Here is a 13,156-nt window from a genome sequence, read left to right on the forward strand (position 1 = left end):
TGCCACTGAATTGTATACTTTTAAATGGTTAAAGTAGTAAATTTTATGTTATGTGTATTTTGTGATACATGCAAATAACATATAACCACAGCAAGTTCAAATGCCCTGTGGCCTGAAGGAATGGTACATTTGGGGAGCTGACAGAAGTTCAGCAAGGCTCAACAGTAGGGGCAAAAGTAGTGTACAGGAGGCTGGAGAGAGGTCAACCCATCCAGATCCTATTAGATGATAATAAATCAGAGTTGGAATATTTTGCTTAAAAACAAGGGGAGCTTTTGGGTTTTATTTGCCTTAAATTGAACAAGTACTTCAAGGAGAACTAGACTGCCAGCAAAGCACCTACCTGGTCCCTGTTCCTACTGTCACCGCCTCAATCTATTGTTCACACAGCAACCAGAGTGATCTTGTTCAAACACAAACCATATCATGTCACTCTCTTGCTTAAACCCCTCCAGTGATTTCCCATCATTGCACAAAGAATCAAATTTTGACTATCCCAAATTTATCCCTTCCTACCCCCTCTGCCTGGTAACCATAAAATTTGTTTACTGTGTCTGCAAGTCTGTTTCTGTTTTGTAGATGAGTTCATAATGTCCCTTTTTTTCTTTTTTCTTTTTTTTTTTAGATTCCACATAGGAATGATATCATATGGTATTTTTCTTTCTCTTTCTGGCTTACTTCACTTAGAATGATGATCACTAGGTCCACCCATGTTACTGCAAATGGCATTATTTTATTCTTTTATGGCTGAGTAATATTCCATTGTATAAATATACTACAACTTCTTTATCTAGTCATCTGTCCATGGACATTTAGGTTGTTTCCATGTCTTGGTTATTGCATATAGCGCTGCTATGAACATTGGCGTGCATGTATCTTTTCAAATTACAGTTCCCTCCAATATAGCCCAGGAGTGGGATTGCTGCATCATAGGGTAAGTCTATTTTTATTTTTTTGAGGAATCTCCATACTGTCCTCCATAGTGGCTGCACAAAACTACACTCCCACCAACAGTGCAGGAGGGTTCTCTTTTCATGATTGATGGCCATTCTAACTGGTGTGAAGTGATACCTCATTATAGTTTGATTTGCATTTCTCTGATAATTAGCTATATTGAGCATTTTTCATGTGCCTATTGGCCATTTGTATGTCTTCATTGGAGAATTACTTGTTTAGGTCTTCTGCCCATTTTTGGACTGGGTTTTTTTTTGTTTTGCTTTGTTTTTTGTTACTAAGTTGTATGAGCTGTTATATATATTCTGGAAATTAAGCCTTTGTCAGTCGCATCATTTGCAAATATTTTCTCCCATTCCATATGTTATCGTGTTGTTTTGCTCATGGTTTCTTTTGCTGTGCAAAAGCTTGTAAGTTTAATTAGGTCACATTTGTTTATTTTTGCTCTTATCAAATTTCAACTCTTTACCTTGACTTAGGAAGCATACATGAGCTGGCTCCGCCTTCCTCTCCCATGACTCTCCCTTTACCCCGGTGCTTCAGCTGCTCTGGCCTTTCTGTTCTTCAATCAGACTTCATTTCACCTGAAAGCCTTCACACTGGTTGGTCCTATCTTTAGATGCTTTGCCCCTTAAACTCTGAATGGTTGGTCCCTTCCTTTCTATCATTTGAATCTCACTATAGATATCACCTCCTCAGAAAGGCCACTTCAGATGAAAATAGCCACCCTGTCGAAAATAGCCACCTAGTCACTCTATGTTCTAATTCTCTGCATTGCTCTTATCTAACATTTTCTTATTCGTTGTGCTTGTTTTGTTGTCCGCCTTTCCCACTAATCTCCACACAGACCGGTTGTTTTGTTCACTGTTGTATCCCCAGTACCTCGATATAGTAGCAACGCAAAAATTATTGAACAGACGGATGGTATATAGTAGTCACTTGGTAGATGATTGTTGACTGATTGAAGAAAAATGTGGTATTTGAAATGGACTTTGAAATATGAATAAGATAATAGTGGTCTTTGAGCAATGGATGAGCTCATTACAGGCTAAGAAACAGCATGAACAAAAGCTGAAAGCTAACTCAGATGAGTGGTGAGGTGTACTAGAAGCCACAGAGTAGGAAAGGATGCAGAAGTGTAGGTTGGAGGAGGACCTTGCTCAGGCCAAGTTTGACTCTGGTTTAGGCAGTAGGGAGCAGTGAGGGGTCTCTCAGTAGGGGGGTGACATGATCTGACTCATGTTCTAGCTACATAATTTGGGAAGCAGTATGCAGGATTAGAGCTGGCAGAAGAGAGAGACTAGAAACAGGAAAAGGGTTAGGAGGTAATTGCAATAACCTAGTTGGGAGTTGATGAGAGGGCTGGGCTGTGGGAAGTGGCAGTGGGGCTGGAGGAGGGGCGGGGACAATGCATCTCAACTCCGGCTACATTGAAATCCATCGGGGAGCTTTTAGACTTGTGGATTCCTGGGCTTCATCTCCCAGAGGTTCTGATTAACTCAGTCTGTGGTGGGGTCCCAGCAATCAGTATTTTTAAAAGCTCACCAGACACTCTAGCTGGGATTGAAACCCCTCGGACAGACAGAAGAAATTGTTCAGAAGTAGAACAGACAGCCCTCAGGACTAAGTGGGTTTGGGTCATGAAGGAAAAGGAGGAATTGATTATGACTTACTGCTAGTCTGACTAAATTTGAGGGACAGCTTTTAAAATGCATAATCCCAATATATGGTACATCTGAGCAAGGGACTAGTTTATGGTTATTAGTATGTATTAGTATTAAAGTAGGTATATGAAGAACTTTTTTAGTCACAAAGATAAATTTTTGTTATAATACTAAGAAATGTAAGAATATATAGAAAAGAAATTGGAAGAAAATTTTCACACTGGTAGCTGTAGAGGGGTGGGGTTATAGGTGATTTTATTTCCTATTTTTTATGTTTACTCTATTTCCCCAAATTTCTAAATGATTATATATAACATTTATAATAAAGAAAAATATTTTACAAAGGAAGCCCTCTATACAAAAGATTAAAATATTAAAGTTTTTTGGAATCAAGGAGGGGAAGCCTTGAACTATTTTGAAAATTTGCTTAAATGAACTTTGAGCATATATCCATCCATCTAAATTTCTATATTTATTAATATATCTTTGTGTTTCCAGGGGTCCCTACCTGAGCACCCAAAATGACTTTTACGCTGGGATTCAGAAATGTCTACAGGACTGAGACAGGACCTGCTAAAGGTATGTTTGCAAAAGCCACTCAGGAAAGCACTCAACCAAAGAGAGGAAAGACCTAAGTTTTGCCGATTTGGTCTAAGGAGCCTTGGTGTAAACATCAGACGGTTAGGATTGTTCTGAGAACAGCTCGATATATTATACGTGGAATGAATGATGCAGGCCCTCGTCTTTCCTCAGTAGACATTTACCCCTGAGCCTTGGGGGAAAACAAATTTTAAAAAACACTAGATTAGAAAAGAATTTCGTAAAGATGTTGGGAGCATAAAGTTTTGCGGCCAGTATAGCCTGCTTAACCAAAAATTGCAGGGACAAAGGGTACTGTTCTCATTTCAGCAGAATGACAGTCGAATTGTCTCAGAACATGGGGTGGAAACATAAGAGGCTCAGACAACTTCCTCAAACAGCACAAGCTAAAAGGAAGGAAAAGGCCAGCGCCACCTTGTAACAGGACTGCATTTGTGAGACTACAGTGGTAGCACTAAAGGAAGGCCACACTTGTAAATACAAGTGCCACCTCCCTTCACACTGCAGACTTCCTGAACATGTTGGGAGGAATTTGAGAAGGATTGAAGTTCTTCCATTTTTTTTTGACCCAGCAATTCCTCTATCAGTTTTCCCTACAAAAATAAATGTACAGCATATATTTATAAGGTTGCTAATTGTGAAAATCACTATTGGAATAGTGAAAACAGAAATAATACAAATATTCATCAATAGTATTTTGCCGCTTAGTCATTCTACAAAATTTTAAACATCTGCTATTTGCCAGGTACTTGTCTAAGCCCTGGAAATATAGTTGTGACCAGACCAAACCAGGACCCTGTTCTCAGGGAGCTTGCACTCTACTGGAGAAGACGAACAATAAAATAAATTTTAGCATCTCCATACTACAGAACACTATGATATAGTTTTTATATATTAGGTATATTTAACTGTATTAAAACAAAAGGTCCATCAAGATATAATACATAATATGTAATTTTTACTTATGAAAACAAATTCCAGAAGAGAATCATAATATTCTGTGAATATAATGATATAATGTGTTAGAGTGTTCATAGGAAAAAATCAGGATGAAACATACATGATAATCTTTGAATGGTATTAGGATGGAATTTCACCTCTGAAAATGCTCATTTGATTTTTTTTTTTACAAGCAGTATGACATTTATAATAAAAATTATTAAAAAGAAACACTGTGTATAGAGGCTAAACCCTAGAAATGCTTTTTGAAAAATTGTTATTGGGATTTTATATTTGTCCTGTGGCTGTTGGACATAGGGAAATGCTGGTAACACTTTTGTATATTTGGGGAAACAAAAAATTTTAATTATGACTTCAGAATAATCCCTTCAGATCTCAACCAAATGGGAATGCACTATGTGTTATAGGTCCACATGGACAGAACCCCAGTGTTCTTCCTTTCATTATGACACAAATCTACTCGTGGAGGGACAGGGCAGAGCTACTTAGAGCCACTGTTTTACGTATCATTTGTTGCTGAGCTCAAGGAGGACACATCCCGTCTTATATACCTTTCTTAGAGATTAAATATCATTGTTCATTGGGTTCAAAAACTATCCCATTGATGGCTTTGCTTTCCACATTTTGTATTTCCAAAGAAATAATCTAAATACCCAGCAGTGGGGGATTAGTTAAATTAATGTTGTTACTGTGCAGTCATTTTCCACTTGATTCTCAGCTGTGCTTTCAGTGTTCTCTGGATCACAGGGGTTTAGAAACCAGCACACTACATTTTTCATATTCCCTTTCAGCTTGCGTCCTGTTAGGTTTGCTACTGGGAGGCACTGGTGGAGAGACGATAAGGTGGAGAAGAGAGTAGCCTTTCTGTCTGTCTCTAGGGGTCCTTCCAATTGCAATAGGGGCAGCAACAATGACAACAGGCAACTATTTGTTCCCAAAACATCTGTGGCAGTTTTAACAGCATCAGTAAGGGTATGGACTCCTGGGCTTCTACTCAGTGGTAGCAGTAGCCCCAAAAGAGGCAGTAACAGTACCTCTTACAGATCAGCAGCAAGTACAGGCTTGTGGGCTCCAGCCCAAGAGTGGTGGCAGCTTTCAGTTCATTTATGTATATAAATCTTTGATTACTCATAACCTTTTATTAAAATAGTGTTATGCTTTTATTCTGACTCCACTACCTGTGTCATAATAAATACCTGTATCTATCCTGTGACATAAAAGATATTATTGATGGAAACTTGGCTCAAATGAATTCAGCCAAAAAGATAATAGTTCCAGGTATCCAGGTTCTGTGCAATTTTTTAACCATTTTTAGTCATTTATATCATAATGTTTGTTGACCCTATTTTTGAAATCCAAAGAATGGTTAGTGTTCATTGACTTCAGTAGAAATATTCTCTACATAATGATGACTAATATATCTTAATTAGATTCATTTATTAAGAAGTATCTTTGCACTTCATTAACACAATATATAAAAATGAGTATGTTGAAATTCCTTCCTTCTAGTTACAGTGAAGTGTACTTTAGCTATTCAAGCATGCAGATGTTACATAACCCAGGCCAGAACCCCATCTTACTTAAATGGGTTAAGTGGCTGAATTTAAGGTGAAGACTGGGCCAGCATGACTAAAGCAGAGCAGAACATTGAGTTGATTATCAACAAGTTAACCTTTGAATTCAGTTGATGTACATGACCCTGACCATAAACTTCCTTTTGTAAGAATTATTCCTATCAGTGAGCTGATGGCTGTCAATAATTGAGTTATATCATGATTATAGTTAGAAACATTTATTGATTGACTGTTGGCCTCAGGATTTGAACCCAAACAGACTGATGCAGGAGCCTGCCCTCTTGACAACAGGTTTTGGAGTCAGACTGCCTGGGTTTCCTCCTGACCTCTGCCACTTAACAGTCTTCACATCTGTAAAATGGGGTTATTAATAGTTGTCACCTTATTGTCTTCACAAGGTGATGTATGTGAAGTGTTTGGAATTGTTCTGGCATAGTGGGTGTTCAATGAATGTTGGCTGTTGTTGTAATAACACTGTGCCTTGATAAATCACTTGCACTCAAATCCTTATCTCAAGGTCTGCTTCTGGGAAACCCAACCTAGGGCAAGGGGTGCGTGTGTGTACTAGGTCAGTATAAAACATTTCTTACTGGACATCATGATCAAAAATACTGAATTAAAAAAAAACCTCTGATCTATATCCATCCCTTCATTTTACAACTGAGTGAACTGCAGCCCAGACAAGTAAAGAGATTAACCCAATATTACCCAACCCTTAATAGTTTGATGAGCCCTTGGTTTTATTTTGACTTCCTGTGCTTAGCCTGTGGTTATAAAATCACTTCCGCTGGATTGAACTTCAACTCTGCCACTTAATAATTATGTAACTTAAGTCAGTTCAGTCCTTCTGGGCTTTAGTCCCCTGATCTGTAACATGGGGATAATAACTACCCTGAGTAGAAAGAAAAAGTTGGACTGAAATGAAATCAAATTCCAGCTTCACCATCCACTGGCTTTCTCCTCCCATTTTTTTTTTATTGTGATAAAATGCACAGAACAGAAAATGTAGCACCTTAACCATTTTAAGTACAGTTCAGTGGATTAGGCACATTCATATTGCTGTCCAGCTTTCACCATCATCCATCTCCAGAACTCTTTTCATCTTGAAAAACTAAAACTCTACCCCCATTAAACCATAATTCCCCATTCCCCTCTCCCCGTGTCTCCTGGCAACCACCATTCTACTTCTTGTCTCTGTGATTTACCATTCAGTGGCTTTCCGACCTTAAGCAAATAATGCATTTTCATTTCCCTCATCTTGGATGAAAAGAGACTAATACTTTCTAGTGTGTAGTTATCAAAATACCTGGTTTATATAACTAACAGCAGCTGGAATTGCTATCATGTACACGGAAGTGCTTTGTAAACTATCAAACACCATAAAATGTGAGTTATTGTGGTTATTGTTATAACACCATGCATTAATAGGACCCCAAATTTTGCTTATCCATGTAGGGTTATATATCAAAGCATTATAAATTTTTGATCAACCTCATGTCATTATTTTAAACTAAGCTATGTTAATAGTACCGCCAAGCTTGTTTTTGTGTTTTTCTCTGAATAAAACCAAATCAATTTTTCTTTATGGGAAAATCATCTGAAAAGTCTTTTTCTAAATGAATGATTTTATATTTTAAGTAATTTTTAGTTATGTGGAAAAGCGTAAAAAAGATAAATTATAAATGTGTGAGGGGGTTTTAGTTCTTTGTATCTCAAAACCTGGTAATGTGTCTGACAGTAAGGGAGAAGAAAGCTCCAGGGACCTTTCTTCTTTGAGTAAAGAGGTGGAATGATTTCATAGTGTATATTAATGTGAGCCTGTCTCTCCGTTTGGAGCTACCACCATTCTGTCCTGATGGATCAAATATTTCAAATTTTTAAGGAGAAATAGTTAAAAGGAAATGTATCATGTAAACAGAAATTTTTGCAGAAACCAGAAGAAAAGAATTTTTTAAATGTAATAACTTGAGGCCTATATTTAGATAAGAGCCTATTTGCACTTGGGTTAGCCAGTCTGCAAATTGGGAGAATGAACTCGCCTATGCAGGGGAAAAAATAAAGCCTGATTCTCACTGAGGGACTGTGAAACTAATTTCTCGTTTTGGGGATTTATTTTGTTGTTGCTAAAAAATAACTGAGTTCATTGAAAACTTTGACCCTCTCTGTAATGAAACAAGCACCCACATACGTTTCTGGTGGAAAATAGTATATCTCTTATGAAAGGTAATTTGGCAGTATTCATCAAAATTACACATGCAGTTTGGACCCAGGAATTCTACTTCTGGACATGTACATGTGTGCATATACATTTCGCTTATTCTGTCAAGTATTTCTTTTGTAGCCGAATTTATATAGATAATACAGTGTCCCTAAGCAGACCTAAGGAGACTTGGAGACTTTTTACAGGCATCAAGATGTACCTTTATCTACCACATGTGCACACACACATATATAACAAAATGTATATGCAAGGTTTTTCATTATGGTTTTTTTAAATTTTGGTAATAGTTAAAAGTTTGGAAGCCACTAAATGTCCATCAGTTTAGGATTGGTTTAAGAAACATCCCCACAATAAAATGCTATGCAAATATGAAAAGATTGAGGATGCTTTTTATGTGCTGATATGCTACAAATTCTAAAATATGTTATTAAATAAAAATGTCAAGATGCAGTACACTGTATATGCTAACTTTTATGTAAAAATGGAGGAAATATTAATATTTATGTTCAAGCACTGGTGGGATAAACAAGCAAACAAAATACCCACTTTCTCAAAACTGGAGGTAAAATAATAAAATTCACATGTTCAGTCCTCTCCTTTGTATAAGGAAATGTACTAATAATTGAAAAAAATGTTTCCCAACCTTAGGACTTGTTTCTGAGAGGGTCAGACATCAGTCTCCCAAGCCCAAAGGCAGGTGTGACCCTGAATGGGCCCCTTGAAGCCAATTTTGTGTCTTCAAGAAAGATGATGTGCTAAGGATTGAAAAATGTTACTTTTGTTCCATCCTTTTTCTAAGTCCTTGGGAACATAAATGTATTTGGAATTTACTGAGTTTTCGCATCCTTTGGGGACCCAGTGAAAAGTGAGTTATTCTTATATCCTCTTGTACAATTTTACTCTTCACTAACAGAATACAGACCTGAGCTTATCGGTAGTAACTCATAAAATTGTCCTGCACATCTCACCACTTAGGTTATCTGTTACCTTGTTTAGTAAGCCACAATTGAGCAGTTATTCTTGTCCTTATATTCCCTGCCACATCTAGCAAAGGCCTCATTTAACAGATGCTCAATAAATGTTTGCCAAATTGAGCCACTTGCTTTATTTTACATCGATAAAATCATCCAGATGCAGATAAAATGTTAAAATTATTTACATTTCAGTTGTGAAATCGAAGTCCAGAACTCTGACCTTCCTTTTGAAATACGAAACACTTATCTCAGAAAACCCTTGGTTTATCATTTTGGAAAATATGCTTTTACATTTTGATGTTCAATCCCTAGACAATCAAGGCAAAACAATTTTCAGTGCTGCTGGAATTTAAACCAGTGGGAGAGACATGTACTAAATATATTGATTTGTTTTTTTCGAGATGTATTTAGTCATCTTGTATATGATTTCTTTATTTTTTTGCCTGATGCAAGTTGGTGGTCAAGATATAATTAACAGGCTTTCCAAAGTTACTACATTATTGCCAGCTATCAGACAACTGCAATAGCCTTTTCAATTTCAAACCTTAGAAACAGAGCTCTATCAAAGCACATCTTCTCATTAATTCAGTCTTCTTCAAATTTGGTGCATTCCATGAACAAAATCAAATAATTGGTGATAATTATACTATTGAAACCATAAAATCTAGGTCCCCGACTGGGAGAAAGATTATAGAGTAGAAGAAAATGTTTGCAAATTATATATCTGAAAAGTCTTATATCCAGAATATATAAAGAACTCTTACAACTCAATAACCAGGCAAATAATAAAATTAAAAACAAGAAAATTTAAATAGATGTTTCACCAAAGAAGACATACAACTGGCTAAGAAGTACATGAAAAGATGCTGAATATCATTAGTCATTAGGCAAATGCAAATAAAAACCAAAATGAGATACCACCTTACACCCCCAAGAATGGCTGCAATCAGAAGGACAGACATTAGACAGTGTTAGGGAAGATATGGAGAAATGGGAACTTAATACACTTGTGGAAGATAATGTAAGATGATTCAGCAACTTTGGGAAAAGTTTGGCAGTCTCTTAAAAAGGTAAACGTGCATTTATCATATGACCCGGCCATTCTACTCCTGGGTATCTACCCAAGAAAAATGAAAACAGCATTCACACAAAGACTTATATGTGGATGTTCATAGCAGCATTATTTATAATAGTCAAAAACTGAAACAGTCCAAATACTCATCAACTGGAGAGTAAATAAACAAATTGTGGCATATCTATACAAAGGAATTTTACTTAGCAATAAAAAGGAATAAAGGATTGATACATGCTACACGAACACTGTGCTAAGGGAAAGAAGCCAGATACAAAAGACTACATATTATATGAGAACTGGCAAATCTATAAAGACAGAAATTAGATAATGTTTTCATAGGCTGGAAGTGAGAATGGAGATGGACTAAAAGTGGGTTGGAGGGATCTTTCTGGGGTGGTAAAAATGTCCTAAAATTGAATTTTGGTCATGGTTACAAACTATAAATTTACTAAAAAGTATTTAATTGTACAGTTAAACCAAATGAATTTTATAATATAAAATTATATCTCAATAAATCTGTTGAAATTAAAAAAAAAATAGGTTACAAGATATTCTGTTTGACATTTTATCCTGAATTTTTTTCCTACTTTATTATCGAACTTAGATTTGAGGATGTGTTTGCATATCTTCTTTTAAATTAAGGAATATGTGTTCATTGAAGAAAGTTCAGAAAATATACAAGTAAAATCCTTCTATAATTCTACTGCTTAAGCTCAACACTGTCAGTATTTTGGTGTATACCTTCTGTAGAGGGCATTCATCATAGTCCTCATACTCATGGTTGCCCATCAGCTTTTGGATAGTCTTTCTACAGTTGGAGAATGTGTTGGTTTTAAAATCTGTTGGAAAATCTTTGATTCCTCCCATCAAAAGATGGAGTCTAGTATCCTTTTTCTTGACACTGGATGAGCATTTGTAGTTACCTCAGTGACTAGAATGTGGCAGAAATGATGCTGTGTGACTTTAGACCCTAGATTATAGAAGGCTGTATCACTTCTACATAGCTCTCTCTTTGGGGATGCTCACCCTTGAAACCTAATCATCATGTTGTAAAGAAGCCCCACCACGGTATCAAATACCGGCTTCCCAGATATTGCCAGAACAACACATTGATAAGACAAAGCTGAGTATATTGCTTAAACCACTACCTCATGGAATCTGAGAGAGTCTCAGAGAGGGAAGACAGTATATCTGGTAATATATTGAGAGTTGGGAGGTTGATTTAAAGTGGGTCTATCAAATTGGGGCTTGATTCAGTTTGGGTAACGATCTTAGGATTGGTGGCCATGAGGTGAATATTTTGAGGTTAGAGGCTCAAAGAATCTTGGTATGTAAACTCTTCTATTGAAGAGTGATAGGTCTTTCAGGAAGTTCCTATAAAGAGCAATAATTTTACTTGCAACTTTTATCTTCCTGGGCAACAGTCTACTGGAATACTAAATTTATGCTAACAAATACAGTTGAATGTAGAAAGTAAACTGAGTAGGGGTAAGTAGTATGGTTTTTTATGGAGAGGACACATAGGTCCCAGGTAAAGTCACAACCCGAAAGCCATCATCAATCACTAGACATGTAAGTGAGTGAGCTGTCAGATGATTCTAGCCCTCAGTGACACTGAGTCAGACAGATGCACTGTCCCCTCCAAATCTTGCCCAAATTGCAGATTCGTGAGCAAAGTGAATGTTGTTGCTTTAAGCTGCTAAGTTTTTTGGGTGGCTTGTTACACACCAGTACATAACCAAAATGAGGGAATTTCCATATCTGAGTCCACTTTTCCCAACATAAGAGTAAAAACTCAAATTCACAGCCCTATTTGTGTCCAGTGTGTAGGGACGTGACCTTGACCCTGTCAAACAGATGCATTCATGTGAGACACTGGTTTAGAAGTGAGCAATCTGTGATGCTGCTGTTTCCTCTGGAGATGTGTCTAGTCTCTAGTGGTGGCAATGACAGTAGTTTCTTGATGGTTGCAAAACTGAGTTCCTGCCATAGACCTGGCATCAGGATGGCAGCAATGTGGGCTTCCCCTGTTGATCAGTGACAGTAGCTTATCAAGTCTATTTTGAGGTGTGGTTTCAAGTTCTGTTCCTGGAAGTTAAGCTTCCAGCCCAGTTCTGCAGCCCTCTGAGCAATTATGAGAACTATGAATGAGTGACTTTTCTGCTTAATAATCAACTTGATCAAGAAAATGGCACCAGAAATGGTTGCAGGCAGCAGATCCTCAGGAAGGTGGGGGGAAATCTCAGATTGATTATCTCTTAATCGTTGTTGATGTCTCTGAAAACCTGACTGGCACTGAGTCAGTCCAAGACATGCATCAATCAAATAGCTAATTGAAGTATTATCTGTGCTCACTAGGAACAACAGGCTTATTTTGGGTAAAGTTCTAAGGGATGTAAAGGCAGTTGTAATAGAATAATATGAAAGGCTTAAGAAATTCCAAATATGCGGTATAAGCTAGTTGCTTCTAGCTGAACTTCACAGTTTAAAGAAGGAGGAGAGCTTGTATCAAGGCAAAAGCAGAAATTCGTGGAATTTCTATGATTTTATTCAAAGCATCTCTTATCCCTTGCAGCCACTGGGCTGAGAGAACTAAAACAAAAGTCAAATTTTGATTCTTAGGCTGTTGTATAAAAACATTGGTTTACCAGAGATTTTACATAAAAGTTATATTTGGATTGGGAGAGAACGAATACCAGGAATTGGAATGGAAACATGTAGGACTCAGATAACTCAGTTCTCCAAACCACATAGAGCTTCCCTTCCTCTCCTGGTTGATGAGGCTGTTCATTCCTTGAACAAGGACGTTTCAAATGGAAAATCTGTTAATCTCAGTCATGGTTTAATTTTATTTTTACCTAATTCATGAAATCAAAGTAAAGTTTTTAGAAGTTCATTCTGTCAAAGGGAAAAATATGGCATTATTACTAATTCAATTGAAAATTCAGTTTAAAAGTTCAACATTGAAGATACAGTTCTCTCTTTTGTGATACAATGTGAAAATAATACTTTGTGAAGCTCAGTGTTATGTTGAAAAGGTCTTGACTAAGTGAAGATGCCTATGGAGCAGACTTGTACTTGGAATTAGCTGACATGCGCAAATGATTTAAAACTGAGTCTAAAAAGCTATGATA

General features: G+C 36.9%; 1 long non-coding RNA gene across 2 annotated transcripts in view; it reads left to right on the forward strand.

The window, feature by feature from the left end:
• LOC135320279 (uncharacterized) overlaps positions 1–13,156 on the forward strand; it is a 150,725-nt gene that overhangs the window by 3,423 nt on the left and 134,146 nt on the right. For both annotated transcript variants that reach the window (XR_010379532.1, XR_010379531.1), the window contains exon 2: positions 3,117–3,197. This is a non-coding gene — a long non-coding RNA (uncharacterized LOC135320279). The remainder of the gene's footprint in view (positions 1–3,116; positions 3,198–13,156) is intronic.

This window comes from Camelus dromedarius, chromosome X (assembly GCF_036321535.1).
Source record: "Camelus dromedarius isolate mCamDro1 chromosome X, mCamDro1.pat, whole genome shotgun sequence".
NCBI classification, from domain to species: Eukaryota; Metazoa; Chordata; class Mammalia; order Artiodactyla; family Camelidae; genus Camelus; species Camelus dromedarius.